We start from the raw sequence: 14,742 nt of genomic DNA on the forward strand, positions 1-14,742 counted from the left end.
AGAGAAACATTTGTGTTTTCAACATCTTCACCTTTTTAGTGTATATGACTTTAAATTTGAAAATCTTGGCGATTCAGCGATTCATCAGCAATTTAACACAGAGCAAAAGTGTTGAGTGCTTGTAAGTTAAAGCTGCTTTCTTAATACTGTAAAGCTTTTTAGAAACACCAGAGATGTATTTAATTTGGCACATAATTTGTTAGTTTTGAGACAATATATGCCAGGAATTACTTTTTATCTTCCCTCGCTGTGTGAAAATATTTAAATAGCAGCGCTGTATGAATAAACACTAGGCCTTGCTCACTAATGTGTGTTAAAAGCTGCTTCACAGAATTTATCTCTTGTTTTTATTAACTCTCAAAGTCAGGCACATCTAAATGAATGTCTCTTGATGCCAAACAATCTTTAACTAAACTAATCCACTTTGGTCGGCAATAACTTCTCAAGTCTGCATTACAGCTTGATGGTTCAAGTTAATTATTATATTCTACCAGCAGCAACCTCAGAAGATTTTGTAGCTGTTTAGTTTGCACGCATAAGTGTATCTCTTAAAGTCAAATGAAATGAAAATGTTAAATAGTAAATCAAATATTTTCATTATTCTTCTCATCAGACAGAGATACTGAGATTGGGAAGGGATCCTGTGGAGAAATACACTGGGATTGGTTTTGAGCTATTTGAGATAAATGTTGTAGCGCACATATATCAAAGAATGTCCGGAAATCCAGTATAGAGACTTGAATACTAATGACTTGTGTGTTTATATCTTCTAACATAATAATTCTCAAACTCCTCCGTATCTGGGCCAGGACAAAATATATCTGAATATATCTTCTAACATAATAATGGGCCAGGACAAAACCACCAACTCATCCCAGCTAGCTGGGATCTAGCTCTCCTTTGGCAATATGGGAAGGGCAGTATAGTTGCAACTTCCCTGGTACCACTTCACAAACCCCAACCCCCCCACCTCGGGTCACAACCTCAAGGTTGAGAATCCCTGCACTAAAATAATGCTATCTATAGAGACGCTTGGATAGAACAGTAGCTATGCTAGTACTTTGCCTTGGAAAATATGGGGTGATAGAATCATAGAATATTAGGGTTGGAAGAGACCTCAGGAGGTCATCTAGTCCAACCCCCTGCTCAAAGCAGGACCAACCCCAACTAAATCATCCCAGCTAAGGCTTTGTCAAGCTGGGCCTTAAAAACCTCTAAGGAAGGAGATTCCACCACCGCCCTAGGTAACCCATTCCATTACTTCACCACTCTCCTCGTTAAATAGTGTTTCCTAATATCCAACCTGGACCTCCCAAACTATAACTTGAGACCATTGCTCCTTGTTCTGTCACCTGCCACCACTGAGAACAGCCTAGCTCTATCCTCTTTGGACCCCCCTTCAAGTAGTTGAAGGCTGCTATCAAATCTCCCCTCACTCTTCTCTTCTGCAGACTAAATAAGCCCAGTTCCCTCAGCCTCGCCTCATAAGTCATGTGCCCCAGCCCCCTAATAATTTTCGTTGCCCTCCATGGACTCTCTCCAAATTGTCCACACCCCTTCTGTAGTGGGGGGACAAACACTGGATGCAATACTCCAGGTGTGGCCTCACCAGTGCTGAATAGAGTGGAATAATCACTTCCCTTGATCTGCTGGCAATGCTCCTACTAATGCAGCCCAATATGCCGTCAGCCTTCTTGGCAACAAGGGCACACTGTTGACTCATATCCAGCTTCTCGTCCACTGTAATCCCCAGGTCCTTTTCTGCAGAACTGCTGCTTAGCAAGTCGGTCCCCAGCCTGTAGCTGTGCATGGGATTCTTCCTTCCTAAGTGCAGGACTCTGCACTTGTCCTTGTTGAACCCCATCAGTTTTCTTTTGGCCCAATTTGTCTGGTACTTCAAAAGATTGCTGTGGTTGTGTATCTGTGGCAAACAAAGTTGTGAAATATTTGATCTTGCTTCTATTGAAGTATTTGTATTACTTTAATGGGAGGAAGATTGGGCCCCACGAATCCAGAGATTGGCTAGGGGACTACATAGAGACTGAGGGGAAAAGCAATGGAGGTTTTGGCGTCACAGGATATAATTTATGTAAAAAGCTTGTTAAAATGCATGCACCATAGAACAAATATGCTGAAAACTCAGGAAAGGTAATGAAAAAGATTACTTCAAAGGGACTCCGTGTGGACTCAGGGGCCTAACTATGTGGAACAATTTGCCTAAATGACCTAAATGATGAACAAATGTGGGAAGAGAACTCAGAAAAAGTATTTCCTGAACTATGAATTCATTGAAAACAAATTCATAGTATTCACAACATCTGTAACTATGATTGTTTCAGTTAGACTCCACAATACTCAAATAATAATCCTCATAAAGCTTAAATGGGAAAGTGCATGTTTCCTTCCCTGAATTATGTGTATGTTTTCACTATGGAGAAGAGGTGCTGCAGATTGAATAATAAAATCACTTGTCTAAGATATTTCCTCCAAACACTGTAGGATTTTAGACTCTGAAAAATTGGTATCAAGTTTCTAATTAAAAAATGAAAAGCCACGAGGGAGATTTTATCTCTATGTCAGATGCTTCACTTTTGTAACTGTATTGATAACACTACAGTTGCCCCAGGGATGATGATGACCCAGAGAGTCCACACGGTTAGTAAACAAGGATACAGTATTGTCTAGTAGATAGGGCATTGGCCTAGGAGTCAGGAGAGCTGCATTCTAATTCCAGTTATGCCAGTGGTCTGTGGCGTGGCCTTGAGCAAGTCACTTCACCTCTCTGTTACGTCTCCCCATTTTTTTCTTGTCTGTATAGTCTATACGTTTTTCAGGGCAGGGATTTCTCTCTGTGTGTGTTTATTCAGTGCCTAGCATAGTAGAACTCTCATCTTGGTTGGGGCCTATAAGGTGTAACTGAAATGCTGCTATTACTACTACTACTAATAATAATAAAAAGGATGCCCAGGTTAATACAGACTTTTTCTGTGCAGAAGCTTGCCTTAAAAATATACCTTTGCATGTCATCATCTGCACTGTTAGATGAATAGACTACATCTAAATTGCAGAGTACTTTTTTATGCTTATACAGGTGTTTGCTTTCAGAAGAGTCCTTTGAAATTTTATACAGGTTACAGTGATTTCAGGGCAAATGGTTTTTTGACATTGTTTTTTTATACTAGTGCTCATCATTTCATGGCTTTTACCCTTTGGTTTAAAAATAGTTAGCAACAGCACTAAGATATAGAATAAGTGGATATATTTGTCTGTTCTTTTCTATATGACTCTCATGTTACTATTTCACAAATACAGTAGTTTAATGAGGTTGCTGAAAGTTTCATCAAAGAGTAATGTATCAAGGTTCAAGGAGCTCCTTTCACTTCAGCTTTTAACTCAGCATCTAATCACTTACTTCCGCAGTAATCAAGAGCCATATTGTGCCATTGATTTGTAAACAGTGCTTCCCACTGATTCTAATGGAGAATTCTGTTTAAAAACCAGTGACACAATGTGGCCTGAAAGAGATGTTTCTTCACTTTCATATTGGAATTTTATGTATACATACATCATTCTTGCCTAAAAACTGTTACCCAGTAAGTTATGTGAGTGATTTTACTTCAGTCACTCTTGTGATCTTACAAAATACAAGCATGTTAATCTCCATCTTCAATAATAATAATAATAAGAAGAAGAAGCATTTTTCAACTTAAAAAAATTCTATGATCAACAACACCCCCAGAATGCACTGCAGGTGGGTAATACTGATAGCCCTATTTTACAGATGAGGGAAACTAAGGCAAGAGGTTAAATTATGTGACAAGTGTCACAGGGGAGACCCAAAGTTAGAGCCACAGAATTAGATCTCAGAAGTTCATGGAACTCCCTTCTGTTTACAAAACACTAGTCCATGCTTCACTTGTCTAATGGAATGTGAATGTTCTTACTATACATGTAAATGTTCATTTATTTTTCTTTTAATCCTGCTGATCTCTTGTTTATAAAAGTACAGGAAGAACAACCTTGCTGCTAAGGACTTTGCCAACTTAAAAAAGGTATCAGAGTAAACAAGAGAATCATTTGCCCTCTAATGTGTGTTATACACCAAGGAATTTACTGAGCTGAAATTGCATACTGGAGAAGTGGTGATGGTGCATAGCTGGGCAATGCACAGAACCTTGAGCATAGCACTCTCACTACTGGTTGTGACTAGGTCGGAGAGTATAGCTCCTGCTTATACTTGAGTTATACTAAGTTACTACAGTGAATTCTTTCCCAGGTGTCTGACTGGTGGGTCTCACTGACATACTCAGGGTCTAACTGATCACCATATTTGGCGTCAGGAAGGAATTTCCCACCAGGTCAGGTTGCCAGAGATCCTGGGGCTTTTTCACCTTGTTCTGCATCATGGAACATGGGTGACTTGCATGTTTAAACTAGTGTAAATGGCGGATTCTCTATAACTTGAAGTCTTTAAACCATTATTTGAGGACTTCAGTAACTCAGCAAGACATTACGGGTCTATTACAGGAGTGGATGGATGAGCGAAGTTCTGTGGCCTGTGATGTAAATAAGATGAAATTCAGTAAGGACAAATGTAAAGTGCTCCACTAAGGAAGGAACTATCAGTTGCACACATACAAAATGGGAAATGCCTAGGAAGGAGTACTGCAGAAAGGGATCTGGGGATCATAGTTGACAATAAGCTAAATATGAGTCAATAGTATAACGCTGTTGCAAAAAAAGCAAACATTATTCTGGAATATATTAGCAGGAGTGTTGTAAGCAAAACATGAGAAGTAATACTTCCGCTCTACTCCGCACTGATTAGGCATCAGCTGAATTATTGTGTCCAGTTCTGGGCACCACATTTCAGGAAAGATGTGGAAAAACTGGAGAAAGTCCAGAGAAGAGCAACAAAAACAATTAAAGGTCTAGAAAACATGACCTATGAGGGAAGATTGAAAAAATTGGGGTTGTTTAGTCTGGAAAAGAGAAGACTGAGAGGGAATATAACAGTTTCAAGTACATAAAAGGCTGTTACAAGGAGGAGGGAGAAAATTGTTCTTAACCTCTGAGGATAGGACAAGAAGCAATGGGCTTAAATTGCAGCAAATTGGGTGGTTTAAGTTGAACATTAGGAAAAGCCTCCTAACTGTCAGGGTGGTTAAGCACTGGAATAAATTGCCTAGGGAGGTTATGGAATCTCCATCATTGGAGATTTTTAAGAGCAGGTTAGACAAACATCTGTCAGGGATGGTCTAATATTTAGTCCTGCCATGACTGCAGGGGACTGGAGTAGATGACCTCTTGAGGTCCCTTTCAGTCCTATGATTCTATGTGCAGGAGGTCAGACTAGATGATCATGATGGTCCCTCCTGGCCATAAAATCTATGAGTCTATGGTCTGGATTTCTTTCAAAAAGATAGTAAGAATTCCACCTATTAAAAACTAGTGTATATGATTGTGCTATACTCTCTGAGCCAGACCTGCAGCAACATGAGAGCTCTGCTTGGCGCAGTTGGAGAGAAGGGGAGAGGAATGGTGCCTTAAGACTGTATTTGTACTACTTTGCTCCCTAGGGTTGCCAGGGGCCATTTAACCCCTTGCATAACTTAGAGCAGCCTCAAAGCTCTTCTAATGTCTCCTGGATTGTAACAGTCCTCTAAGGATTAGGGTTTCCTAAGTATTATGTGCTCTGGCTGCACATCAAGATACACCAGGGGGATTGGCACAGAGCTGGAAATGGAAGCTCTACACTAGGAGGGATTCAGCGTACTGACTCCATGTCACCATTCCCCATATCAGCTATCCTGTTAGAGCAGCTTTCTGGCCCCTTTGTACTACAGGAGTAGAAAGAGAGATTGAGAGAGAGCATTCAAGGGCAAGGACAGAGCTCTGATACTCAAATTACAGAAGAGCTTAATAATGAAGAGGTGTGAAGAAGAATGCCATTATATAACCTACTCTTTGTGCAAATCCTTGACCCTTACCTATTTAGAAAACTATAGCCTTCCTTGGTTCCTAGTTTCTGTCTGTAGTGTAGATCTGGTAGGAATCTGATCTTTCATCAGACAACTTTGATTCTTTTTATCCTTCCATTTCATTCACTTAGGGATTACACACTATGCTTCAGACCTTGAGCTTGCCTTGGTATTATTTTCACCTTTCATCTCTTACTGGAATTTGATAATATCAAGTTTCAAGAGGAGATGTCTGAACAGAAGCTTTAAGAAATTCCAGGGGTATTTTCCATATGTAAAATTAAAAGGGTCCTTTCCCCCCATAATTTGTAAATCATTTTTCTTCATTGTTGTTGATAACATTTTGGAACATATTTAAATCTCCCCTCTCCCCCGCTCCTTTCCATCCTTTCTGTGTGTGTCCCTGTGTCTCTTTCCTTTGCCATATAAAAAAGCACAGAGGCCTCAACTGATGCTATCTTGCAAAAGAGTGAAAGGAAAGGAGATGACCATAATGCTGTGAAGAATATGGGAAGCACAACGTGCACCCTCCTGTTTAGATGAGATGAGCTCAGATAATCAAATGCAGAGGGCCTTGGGATGAATTTGACTATCTAGTGCTGTAAACACAGCAGTTTGGCCAAGTGAGGGAAATGGACCAAAGCACCACATTCAAAATGTGTATTGTATCAGGCCATTGTGGATAGAAAGTATTCAAGGTGAGAATATACCTTTGATTTATATAATGGCATTATAATATTTTCTTTATAACTTGTTATCCGTCCTTAACAAAGCCTGACTTCTGCTTTGTTGACTGCCATTGTGTATTAAGCAAACATTTTCACTGAGCAGTCTATCAAGATGCCCTGGGAGGCAAAAACTCAGAATCCTTGTGTCTGCAAAATGCCGACTAGATAGAGATGTTCCAGATGGTGGATCAGTTTAGTGCATTCTCCCAGATGAACACATCCTGCTGTGTGGAGCACTCAGCCTGTTTTTCAAAAAAGGTCAGCTGAGTTTGAGACTCTTTCCAATGAGTCTGAGGAACTGGAATAGGAGCACTGGCCAGTAAACCCAACCTCTTCTTTGATAGAGGCTGCCCAAATCTCAAAACCAAAGGTTGTCAAGACACGAACAAAAATCTGTGCATATGAAATAGAACTATGACTTTCATGGTTGATGAATGCTAAAGAGGAGTGCCTGGCCTGAAGCCACTGCTAACTTAGACTGCAAATGCCCTTTTCAAAAATGACAGCCTTCCAACCATTCTGAAAATTTCAATAGTCCACAACTCAGCACATACAATCTCATCAACTACTGCCTTGTCCTTTAGCTCCCCTTCTTGGGCACAGTTATCAAGATGGCAAACTGGCTCTAACACCTGATCTTACCATATTCTGATATGAATCCCTCCCAGTCAAGATTCATACCAGAATATGGTATGGAGAAGATATTGTTTACTCTTGAGCTTCTTTCACTTATAGAGAGAAGGCAAACATCCATCTTAGTAATGTTAGATCTAGTGACAGCTTTCAATGCTATTCATCAAAAGATGGTTCTGACTCATTTATGAGTCCTGGCAGAGGTGGCTGGAATTGCATTAAGCTGGTTTCCTTCACACCTTCATTGCCAACAATATGCTGATGACACTTACCGCTACATGTCTTTCACATTAACCGCAGGCATTGCTATTGGCCAGCTGTTTTAGTGCCAGAGAGAAGTAAGTGACTGCCTGAAAAGCAGTGGGCTCTAGCTGAATGCACGTAGGACTGAAATAATGTAGATACAAATGGAGTAGCAGTAAGCTGTCTTTGCTCATTCTTATTGGATAGATCCCAGAAAGTTATGATGAGTAATTGCTCATTGTGACTTTCAAGAGCTCTCACCTTTGTGTTAAACCATTAACAGTGCGATGCTGTGAGCTTTGATGCCAGGCATACACTGACAATACCCGGCGGTACATAAATCTAGCAGAGACAGTGCCATTATCAAGCATCACAGTTCCTGGGGAAAATAAATATCTGGATGAAAAGCAGCTGACTCAAGTTCAACTGAGGTAAATCAGATGTGATGCTCACAAAATGGAGGAAGCAGGTTGAGAAACTGGCTGGGGGTCTGCCATCATTGAGGTCATTTGTTTTCTGATTGTCAAGAGGGTGAACAACGTTGGATCTAAAAAGATCTCCAGATCTGGACAGAAACTCCCAAAATGTTGACCACCTAAGCAGATGGAATCCTGGAGTCATGTTGTTCAGAACATTAACATCAATAAGGCACTTTGATAGGTTCCTGTGTACCAAGAAAGGCAGCTTGGAGTAAACCACTTTGTCCTCCTGGAATCCATGAGCTACTGGATGGCCATTCTCAAAGTGTGTGAGGCACTGATTGTGATAACAATCTTAGTGTCCCCAGTTTGAATGATTGTTTAACAGCCCTTTCTACATTCCAGGCCAGCGTGGTTATGAAGAAACACACTGACCTCTAGAAGCAGAGAATTAGAATAGGAAGCCACCACTGAGTCATATTTGCTGGGGGACAACCAGAGGTTGTGGGAGTCAGCTTAGAGACTGAGGAGGTTATTTGGTAGAATGGGTACAGAGTCAGGAGAGGCACAGCCTGTTTGCATCATCTTACCAAAAGAAGGTGGATAGGCACAGTCAACTTTGAGGGGGTCCCCTGGGAGAACATAAGGAGCTCTGCCCCACTCGCCAAAGAATTTTCATCCACTAGAGAAAGAGTTAAGGTTTTTGTCCTGTGGAAGACCAAGTATCCCCACTGCTCCAGCATGATCTCCTAAGATTTTCTGAGGTGTTTGGTGGGGAGGGGAAGGGATTGTGCTAAAATGCACAGGTCCCATTCTGATTCTAGCTCACCCTCTGGATGACACGGTCTGAGGGAGGGAAGCAATAAAGGACAAGGATTTTGTTGCTTTAGGGGTGGAGAAGAGGTACCTTCAGACAAAGCAGAATGGTCCATTTAACCTGCTCACTAAGCATGGGGAGCTCTCCTGGGAAGCCTCTTTTGGAGGGGAGGAGAAAAGAGCCATTGTGTGAGAGAGCTTGGAGCCAGCAAAGGCCCTTTGTATCCAAGCTATGGATCTTGGATGAAAGGCCTCTCTTGTGCTGATGGTAAGATAGGGCCCTCAGACTGGATATCCTGAGAGCCCCCCATCTGAGATGTAGACCTCCTGAAGATCCCTTTCTTTGGTGTTGGGACACGGGTACTTTAAAGTAGTCCTATGGGTACTGAGTCCTAGGATGAGGACTGAATTCAGACATGTTCATTAGATTTAGAACCATCATGTTTTGCATGAGACTGTGGTGAGCAATCTTAGAAATCACCTCTCTTTGTGTGGCCAACTATATCAGCTATACTCTACTGGGGCTTTACAACGACTGAGGGTCCCCAAAGTGAAACTATCGGGGGCTAAGCATTCTCCCTCAGGCCCTCAGCTATTCTCTACCACAGAAGATCAACCTGAACTTGAGTCCTGCCAACTTCAGGGCAAATGTAGGACACATATATTTGTATTAACCTTCCCTAAATCATGATGCCATGCTCCTTGTCAGACAGAAACAATGCTATTATAATGTATATCCATGGCACTTTGATATGATAGGGATACATTTGATAGATGAACGGATACTTGTATTGACTGTGTAGAAATTCATCTGCCATTGGGCTGCATTGTTTGTGTATTTTGTGACCATTCCAAAATGGAATTAAGGAGGGAATTGTGCTGCACAGCTGACATTCTTGGTTCCTTAAAACTAAACTTATACATACCTTTTTATAGCCTAGTAACCTTTTTACCTGAATATTAATATGACAATACCTTTATTGTTGAATTCTTTCTGTAAACGAAGTGTTTGCTATATAGGGGTTGTTACTTATTATGATGTTGTTCACCCATGGGTAATGTTGAAGGATTGTATATAAATATTTTTTTCATTTATTTTCAGTACATGCATCTGTGTATACATAGTTGTGTAATAGCTCTGTGGATGATTACCCGTAGATCCATGGTGTACTGTAAATAATGTTCTGTGCTTTGTGCTGACAAGATGCCAAGGACCTGCAATCACTCACTTTACTAAGGGAGAGAGAAATGGAGATATGGGCTATGGTGAGTAAAACTCAAACTTTATATTTACTTCTGATCATGGAGATTATTCTTTGCCTCCCTTCCTCATTTATAAAATGTGGATAATAAAACTTCCTTTCTTCCACTCTTTGTCTCACCAACTTGGTTTCTAATTTCTTTGTGTCAGGAACCAACTTTTCATGATACGTCTGTACAGTGCCTATCACAGTGAGGCCCTGATCCTTGATGAGGGCTGCTAGGTTCTACTTCCATTCAAAAAATAAATCATTTTAATTATAAGTTCTTCAAGGCAGAGTCTCTTAATATCTGTTTGTACTGTGACTAGCACAATTATAGAATCATAGAAACGTAGGGCTGGAAGAGACCTTCAGAGGTCATTTGGTCCAGCCCCTTGTGCTGAGGTAGGATCAAGAACACCTAGACCATTCCTGACAGGTGTTTGTTCCACCTGTTCTTAAAAACCTCCAATGATGAGGATTCCACGACCTTCCTTGGAAGTCTATTACAGAGCTGAACTACCCTTATAGTTAGAAATATTTTCCTAATATTGAACCTTAATTTCACTTGCTGCAGATTAAGTCCATTACTTCCTGTCCTACCTTCAGTAGACATGAAGAACAATTTATCACCATCCTCTTTATATCAGCCCTTAATGTATTTTAAGACTGTTATCAGGTCCTACCTCACTCTTCTTTTCTCAAGACTAAACATGCCTAGGTTTTGGGGTGTTCACCCCACACCGGAAAGAGAGGGTTTAAAAACAGCCTAGGGAAGTTGCGCAGGGAGCAGCCAATTGGCGAGAGGCTGCATGGGGCAGCCAATCAGGGCCAAGCAGGCTTACCTGAAAGGAGCTGCAGGGCCAGAGACGTCAGTGGTTGCTGCCTGGAGCTCAAGGAGGGAGACCTGGGCTCCTAGAAGGTGGATGGAAGCAAGCAGCTTGGACAGAGCAGCTGTTGGCAGGGACTGAGGGAGCAAGAGGGAGCTCCTGAATGGCTGCTTGGACATGCTGTCTGGAGGCTCTGAGAAGAGGCGGAAGAAGATGCTGGGACTGCAGGAAAGTGGCCCTGGGAATTGAAGAGCACTGGTGGAGAATTAAGGAGAGGCAGCAGGAAGCTGCTCTCTACAGGGTCCCTGGGCCGGGAACCCTGGGCCTGGGTTTCCCCCACTTGATGCTGGGGAAATGGCTGGAGAATAGGATGGGAATATTCACCCCTGCAAGAGGCAAACCTGGATGATGACACGGTAGAGGGCTGAATCATGAAGAGCACACTGCAGTTCTGGAAGCCAAGAGAGGGGCTGTAGGCAGAAGCAGAGACGGAGTGATGGTGTGTAGATTGTCAATGGGGGTTTTGGCCTCGAGCTAATCCCCAGAGCAACCAGGAGGAGGTGCCAGTCTGGTGGTAAGAGGTGCACCCCATGAGAGTCAGGTTTTCTAAAGCTTTTATCATTTTTGTTGCTCTCCTCTGGACTCTCTTCAGTTTGTCTACGTCTTTCTTAAAATGTGATGCCCAGAACTGGACACAGTACTCCAGCTGAGGCCTCATCATTGCCAAGTAGAGTGAGATAATTACCTCTTCTGTCTTACTTATGATGGTCTTGTTAATACACCCCAGGATTATATTAGCCTTTTTCACAACTGCATCACATTACTGACTCATATTCAATTTGTGATTCATCCTAACCCCTAGATCCTTTTCAGCAGTACCACCACTCAGTTATTCCCCTTTTCGTAGCCGTGCACTTGATTTTTCCTTCCTGAGTGAAGCACTTTCTATTTGTCTTTATTGAATTTCATCTTGTTTATTTCAGACCAATTCTCTAATTTGTCAAGGTCATTTTGAATTCCAATACTGGCCTCCAGAGTGCTTGCAACCCCTCCCAGTTGGGTGTCATCCACAAATTTTAGAAGCATACTCTCCATTCCATTATCCAAGTCATTAATGTAAATACTGAATGGACCAGACCCAGGACTGATCCCATGGGGCTGCATTAGATTTGTCCTAGTTTGGCAGTGAGCCCTGATCTTGGTTAGGGTGCATAAGAGTTACTGTAATACAAAAATGTGTAAAAATAAAACTGTAAAAACAATTGCCTTTGACAATTTTCTTTCTTAAAATCTGTTAATTAGAGCTGTGACCTTCTGGACACCTGCAGTCCTATCTATCACAAGAGTGCCCCCCCCCAACATTCCATTTGACACCTCCCTATATTCCATATCTTTCTTTATTAGTTTCTATATTTTTCCCTCCCCAGCTGCTTATGCTGTGTGGTAAGTGTTTTACGGGGAGCGATGGTAGCAGCCTATAACAAATTAATTATTACTTATTTATTATTTGTATTCCAGCAGTTCCTGGAGTCCACAGCTGAGCTCAGGGCCTTATTGTGCTAGGTCCTGTACAAATGTTGGTAAGTAACAGTTCCTTCCCCTAAGACTGTACAAACTAAACAGACAAGAAAAACAAGGGGTGGAAGAAAGAGAGACGATATCCAAGCAGAGTTTAACAAATTCCTAGGTATTAGCTCAGATGAGCACTTTAATGGTTGAAATGTGAAAGGACAGACTAGTGATCTCTGGTATTCTCTGATGGAAAAGTCAAAGTTGAATGTTGGGATTTGTTTTTCCCTCCTGTACTAAGTGCCTCAGAATGACCGAGTGTACCAAAAATCAATACTCCAGTTCAACAGGAATGTGGAAATAATTATTCTCTGTCAATCAGTCACCTTGTTGCAAATATCTGCATTATATAAGAAAATGTTGAAATGGAGATGTTTTACCAAGAATCCTGGGATGCTGTACAGTTACTGAAGCTGAAACTGACAGGTTATTTCCTAGCTATGGAATTCTTTGAACGCTGGTTATCTAATAGATATAATCACTATATGGTTGTTTTCTAAGATGAGAATCAATTTACTTGGATGAGCTGCATGCCATTATTATCAGAGCGCATACATTTCCCTGTACCATTATTTCTCAATAACTACTGTTTTGCAAATCTCTTTACTCTCATGGGCTACTATAATCCCTCTGATCTGTCTGGCTCAGATTTTTAATCTGTTTCACTGCAACAAAAACTGTCCTCTTATATCTTGTTTCCCTCAGAGAGAGACTTAAACTGATATGGAATGGAAAAAAATACAAACAAGCAAAAAAAAAACAGGGCTGTGAAACTCGTGAAAGGGGAATAGCATGAATTAACATGTTAAAAATCCGTTGACTCATTTCCCTCTTACTTCTGTTCCTCTCTGGTCTCCTCCCCTTCAGGACAGTTCTTTTTAATAACTACTCTATCTTGCTGTTTGGTTTAGTTTGTGACTTACATCAATGGTTTATATTGTTCACAACACAACTCCTGCCTCCCAATTAAGTTTTAAAACAAATATAACTAAAAATACACCCAGAACATGCAATTCCTTACCCACATGAGTAATCTTTACTCACTGGAGTAATCTTGTTGATTTAATTGGGCTACTTCTTCACAGAAAGAGGGGGAGGGATAGCTCGGTGGTTTGAGTATTGGCCTGCTAAACCAAGAGTTGTGAGTTCAATCCTTGAGGGGGCTACTTAGGGACCTGGGGCAAAATCAGTACTTGGTCTTGCTAGTGAAGGCAGGGGGCTGGACTCAATGACCTTTCACAGTCCCTTCCAGTTTTATGAGATAGGTATATCTCCATATATTATTATTACTGAACATAAGAATAAGGTTCTGGAAGATTAGTTCCATCTAGTGAAACTGTTCTACTTTGTATGAGACCCATAAATTCATTGGTACAGAGACAAAGTGGGAATGACTTGATAGCTTAGTTCACTCTCTTGGGAGACCCAGATTCCAATCCCTGCTCCAATTCATGTTTAAGTATTTCATACCAAGAGGAACAGATTCAGCAGGAGAGATTAGCTACCTACCCCTGTGTGTTTAGCATACTCATGTCAGAGGGAAGAGATATGGGTTCAAGTCCCTGCTCTGAATCCAGCAGAGGGGGGGATTTGAACATCAGTCTCCCAACTTGTAGGCAAGAGTTCTGACCACTGGGTTATTGGGAGGGAGGTGAGTTATCACTCTCTCTCTGTTTTGTACAAGGCCCAGTCCAATAGGTGATCTTTTACAGGGCATCTGAGCATGCCAACTGGATCAGTCCCCACAGGTGAGCTAGGCAAGGAAACTCCTATCTTACAAATCCCACTGAGGCTTAGGCATGAGTTAGGTGACACGCTGCTTGGCAGTGTCAGGTCTTAGGTGGCTGTGCACATGTCCAGCAACAGAAATTTAGGCACCTCACCAACTTTACTAGTTAGGCACCTGAGTCTCCCTTGTGAATCTAGCCCTTAGCATCTCAGTGCCTCAGTTACCTATCTGTAAAGTGAGGATAATAGCACTTCTTTGCCTCAAAGGGGAGTTGTAGAGATAAATACATTAAAGATTGGGAAGTGCTCATATGATGATGATGATGTTCGTCCATCGTTTTTTGAAGAAGACCTTGACATCTAGCAGGTTGTAAGCTGTCCGCAGTGTGTCCGCAGGTGGCTGGCAAGGCCAATACGGGCACGGAATGTTCTGCCACATGTTGGGCAGACATGCGTGGGCACCACTGTTACAGCATTTGCAGCTCTAGCTTTACGAAGTGCTCGGTTCTCTTGTGCTATGGTTATCCTTCTGGCTTCAGATGTCTGGCAGCCTT

The sequence above is a fragment of the Mauremys reevesii genome, linkage group 3 (assembly GCF_016161935.1).
Source record: "Mauremys reevesii isolate NIE-2019 linkage group 3, ASM1616193v1, whole genome shotgun sequence".
NCBI classification, from domain to species: domain Eukaryota; kingdom Metazoa; phylum Chordata; order Testudines; family Geoemydidae; genus Mauremys; species Mauremys reevesii.